This window comes from Lactuca serriola, chromosome 1 (genome assembly GCF_051521515.1).
Source record: "Lactuca serriola cultivar US96UC23 chromosome 1, Lser_US96UC23_V15, whole genome shotgun sequence".
In the NCBI taxonomy this organism is placed as follows: Eukaryota; Viridiplantae; Streptophyta; class Magnoliopsida; order Asterales; family Asteraceae; genus Lactuca; species Lactuca serriola.
The window spans coordinates 221,388,511-221,394,510 of record NC_136408.1 but is presented as its reverse complement, the minus strand read 5'-3'; positions in this window follow the sequence as shown (position 1 = coordinate 221,394,510).

Here is a 6,000-nt window from a genome sequence, read left to right as displayed (position 1 = left end):
GCCAACCAGTCCTATCAATCCGGGGTTTAAGCTAACCGGATTCGTGAAGTCAACGTGGAAGTACAGGTTCACACTTCCGACATCCATAGGCTGGACAGAGCACAGGATAATGCCCAACTCCAAACCGACGCATTCCAAGCACAAATGATTGCAGCCCTCTCCGAGATGAGGGAACAACAAGCTGCCTTCGATAGGCGTCTTATGGAAGCAAAGCAATCGGATGCGGAGTCAAGCTCCAAGCGCAACCTACGTCGCAAGTAGTGCTTGCCGAATCCCAACATTTTGATATTGAATAGGACCATCGGCTAAAAGTCTTACCCTCTTTAACTTCCTGTAATCGGAGACCTTTAGAAAGGTCACAATTTTCTAACTTCGGATGTAACACAACCATATGTTTAATATATATAGGACATATCTCTTTTGTGTGTTAATTCTATGCATTTCATTCGAGTTCATGAGTTTGTTTATTGTTATTCAAACTCCATTGGTGTATCAAACTCAAAACCCTGTGTTGGTCAAACCAAATTCTCGAACTATTAAAGATAGTTAACTCATTATCATTCAACTATCAACCACCAAAACTGATAATCTTTTATTTTTATTTCTTGACAGCGCGATGCCTCCTCGTCCAAACCTAAGACTCAGGCCGGGCACGATACCTCCACCACCACCTCCTCCAACAACGGAAAATGTCGCATTGATAGCTGCTGTAACGGCTGCAGTAACAGCGACAATGGCCCAAATGAGTAACAATGGTTCTGGTGGGGGAGTGAATAGTTCTACGAATGGACAACGCCCAGGTCGTTCAGGGGATTGTACCTACAAGGATTTCATGAATAGTAAACCCATTACTTTTAATGGGACTGGAGGGATAATGGCTCTATCACAGTGGATAGAGAAAACTGAAGTAGTTTTCGAGATTTGTTCTTGTCCGGAAGGGAACAAAGTGAAGTTCGCTGCCTGTACTTTCTCTAAGAGAGCTCTGACATGGTGGAATGGCCATGTCAAGTCACTAACGCTAGTAATGGCTAACTCTATGGGCTGGGAGAATCTAAAACAAATATTACTGCAAGAGTACTGTCCATGGGGTGAATTGCAAAAGCTTGAACAGGAACTTTGGGGCCTTACCATGGTAGGCTCAGATATCACGACCTATACCAACAGGTTCAGTGATTTGGCAATCCTTTGCCCATGAATAGTTGATCTAGAGAGCAAGAAGATCAAAAGGTACATCTGGGGACTGTCACCCCAGATTCGAGGAAGTGTTCTAGCTTCCAAACCAATCACCTTCGATAGCGCCAAACAGTTGGCACAAGCTCTCATAGACCATGGGGTATGCCAAGACTTCGCAACTACCGCACCGGAACAACCCAGAGGAAGCAACGACAACAATGACAATACCAACAACAACAACAACAAGAGCCTCTGGAACAAAAGGAAGAGTCAACCTTCACAAGAACCTTCCAAGAAACAACAGATCATGGCAGTCCATGCCGCTACTTCCCCCACTGCTGCACCAATTACCACTACACCAGCAAAGCCATATGCTGGAAACCTGCCAAAGTGCAACAAATGCAATTTCCATCACAATGGAAATTGTTGGGAGATGCACTACAACAACTGCAACAAGAAGGGACACACTGCCCGTTTCTGTAAGGCACCAGCACGACCAATCACCCAAGTCCCCGGGGTCGGTGTGGGCCAGACGTGTTATGGTTGTGGTGAGGCTGGACACTACAAAAGAGACTGCCCTAAGGCAAGGAATGCTGGCAGCATGGGACGAGTACTGGCAATAGGGCAGAACGAAGCGATAGCTGATCCCACGGTGGTTACAGGTACGTTTATCCTCAATAACGTTTATGCATGCATACTCTTTGATTGTGGTGCGGAGAGGAGTTTCGTGAGTCATAAATTCAAGCACGTACTAAAACAGAACCCTTAAACACTCAATAAGATATTTACAGTAGAAATGGCAAACGGTAGAACAGAAAGCACGAACAATATGTACATAGGCTGCACACTAACTCTAAACGAACATTCATTTCAAATTGATCTAATGCCGATCACTATAAAGAGATTTGATGTCATCATCGGTATGGATTGGTTAAGCCTACACCATGCCGATATACTTTGTCACGAAAGGGCCGTTCGCCTGAATCTGCCGAACGGCGAAACTCTTGTCATTTATGGTGACAAACCCGGTACCAATTTACAAATCATCTCTTGCGTCAAAGCCCATAAATACCTACATAAGGAGTACCATGCCTTCTTAGCCCACGTGGTAGATAAGGAAAAAGAAACGAAAGGCATCAAAGACATTCCAGAAGTCTGTGATTTTCCTGATGTTTTCCCTAAAGAGCTTCCCGGAGTTCCACCGGAACGTCAAGTCGAGTTCAGAATCGACTTAATTCCCGAAGCTACACCAGTAGCTAAGTCGCCGTACCGTCTAGCACCGGCAGAGATGCAGAGTTATCCAGCCAACTAAACGAACTACTCAACAAAGGATTCATCAGGCCAAGCTTCTTACCTTGGGGAGCACCAGTCTTATTCGTAAAGAAGAAGGATGGATCTTTCCGTATGTGCATCGACTACCGAGAACTTAACAAGCTCACTATCAAGAACCGATACCCACTACCACGCATCGACGACCTATTCGACCAACTCCAGGGAGTGATTTATTTCTCAAAGATCGATTTAAGATCCGGGTACCACCAACTACGAGTCTTGGAAGGAGATGTTCCCAAAACAGCTTTTCGAACTCATTATGGTCACTACGAGTTTGTAGTGATGCCCTTTGGATTAACAAACGCACCGACGGTGTTCATGGACTTAATGAACAGAGTGTGTTGTTCATTCTTGGACAAATTTGTGATCGTGTTCATAGACGATATACTCATTTATTCAAAGAATAAAGAGGATCATATTCAACACCTCCGACAAGTCTTGGAAACGCTAAGAAAAGAGAAGCTATAAGCAAAATTCTCCAAGTGTGAATTTTGGATTCAGAAGGTAGATTTTGCTAGGTCACGTGGTTAGCAAAGACGGAATACACGTGGACCCTTCCAAAATCAAAGAAATCGAGAACTGGTTAGCTCCAAGAACCCCAACAGAAATTCGACAATTCTTGGGCCTTGCTGGCTACTACCGAAGGTTTATACAGAACTTCTCGAAGATTGCAAAACCACTTACCACCCTGACCCAAAAGGGTGTTACTTTTAATTGGGAAGAAAGACAAGACGTTGCATTCCAAACACTGAAGCAAGCACTGTGCAGCGCACCTATATTGTCCTTACCAGAAGGAACAGAAGACTTCGTGGTCTATTGTGATGCATCTAATCAAGGTCTTGGATGCGTACTAATGTAACGAGGTAAGGTCATCGCTTACGCCTCAAGACAACTCAAGATGCATGAAGTCAACTACACTACCCACGATCTTGAACTAGGAGCAGTTGTTTTCGCGCTAAAAATCTGGAGACACTATCTTTATGGCACGAAATGCACGATCTTCACCGATCACAAGAGCCTTCAACACATCCTTAACCAAAAAGAACTTAACATGAGGTAGAGACGATGGGTTGAACTATTGAATGATTACGAATGCGAGATTCGCTATCACCCAGGAAAAGCGAATGCAGTAGTTGATGCCCTTAGTCAGAAAGAATACTCAGGTCGCCGAGTGAAATCCTTAACCATGAAGATCCATTCACATCTGTCCACACAAATCAAGGAAGCTCAGAGAGAGGCCTTGAAAATAGAGAACGTGGCAGGTGAAGCCCTAAGAGGAATGGAAAAAAATCTTGAAGTCAAGGGTGACGGAGTTCATTACTTCATGGATCGGACCTGGATACCAAAGTTTGGTGGATTCAGAGACGTGGTCATAAACGAGGCTCATAAGACTCGATACTCCGTGCATCCAGGTTCGGACAAGATGTATTTGGACCTCAAGAAATTGTATTGGTGGCCGAACATGAAAGCAGAGATCGCTACCTATGTGAGCAAGTGTCTGACTTGCGCTAAGGTCAAGGTAGAGTACCAGAAGCCATTGGGATTGCTGCAACAACCCGAAATACCCGAGTGGAAGTGGGAACGGATAACGATGGACTTCATAACCAAATTACCCAAGACAGCAGGTGGACTAGAAACCATCTGGGTAATCGTGGATAGGTTAAAAAAAAATCTGCACACTTCCTGCCAATAAGAGAAACCGACAAGATGGAGAAGCTAGCTCGAACCTACATCCAAGAGATTGTGCGACTACATGGTGTACCAATATCTATTATATCCTATAGAGAGAGTAGGTTCACCTCGCGGTTCTGGAAATCATTAAAAAAATCTCTAGGAACGAGGCTCGACATGAGTACTGCTTACCATCCACAAACTGACGGTCAAAGTGAGAGGACCATACAAACCTTGGAAGATATGCTAAGAGCTTGTGTAATCGATTTTAGTAAAGCGTGGGATACCCATTTACCACTAGTCAAATTTTCGTACAACAATAGCTATCACTTCAACATTAAAGTTGCTCCATTTGAAGCCCTCTACGGACGGAAGTGCAGATCACCACTGTGCTGGACTGAAGTAGGTGACACACAACTAGCCAAGGGACAAGTACCCGATAACACTCTCACTGGCCCGTAAATCATAAGAGAGACAACCGAGAAGATTGTACAAATTCGGGAATGACTAAAAGCTTCAAGAGACAGACAAAAGAGTTATGCAGATAAAAGACGGAAACCCTTGGAATTTCAGGTAGGGGATCGGGTGCTATTAAAGGTCTCACCCTGGAAGGGGTTAATACGTTTCGGAAAACGGGGGAAACTAAACCCGAGGTATATTGGATCATTCGAGATCCTTGCAAGGATCGACCCAGTAGCCTACAAACTTCGTCTACCGCAGGAACTCAATAACGTACACCTTACCTTTCATGTGTCAAACTTGAAGAAATGTTTGTCCGATGAGACCCTCGTCATCCCTCTAGACGAAATCAAAATCAACGAGAGTCTCCACTTTATAGAAGAACCAATTGAAATCATGGATAGGGAAATTAAAAGAACAAAACAAAGTCGCATACCCATCGTGAAGGTCCACTGGAATGCAAAGCGAGGACCTGAATACACCTAGGAACGCGAAGATCAGATGAAACACAAGTACCCACATCTTTTTCCCTAATCCATAAGTGTTTTGTTTACATTAAATTTCCGGACGAAATTCCCTCTGACGGGGGGATGATGTGACATCCCGATATTTCGATTCTATGTAATGACTTAAAAAACCAAGTATTGTAACCACTTTTGAAAATAATGAATTTAACTTTGAAAAATAAAAATGTACAAAATTCTCTATCTGGTTACCTACTATGTTAGATATCATTAAACCGTGACCGTACATAAAAAGAACGTCCAAATCTGACTTCATATGAGGAAGTTCTGATTTTTCCAAGTTTGGTATAGCGATAGACATCTAAAAACTCGGAACAGAGATCGAGCGACTTTTGGCTGGAATGACCTAAATGAGAATCGAAGGTCTCGACAATGGTTTTTCAACGGTAAAAAGTCTGGCAAAACAAACATCGGATAAAGAAGTTATGGATTTCTAACGAACTTTTCTTACCCCGACCTTTTAATAAATAAATAATAAAAATAATTTCAAAATTTGCCGACGGAGTCTAAACGAAAGTTGTAGAGCGTAGTCTCACCTACGCATGGATATAAAGAATGTTGAAAACGGAGTTTGTATGAAGAAGATATGAATTTTTGAAGTTTACTAAATAATAAAAATATAAATTTAAATCAAATTTCGGTATTATCCGAAGGGGGAGTCACCGGGCCAATTCGAGTTACGCCCAGCGTACTCGAGGACTAGGCCTCGAATCGTCCACGCCGCCCTCTATTCGAGGCTATGCCCCGTCCCATCCGAGCTCCGAGGCAGTCAGGGATGCGGTCACGCATGACGCATGCGTACGCCCAGCGTACCGAGGCGGTTCCCAGCCCCTATAAAAGG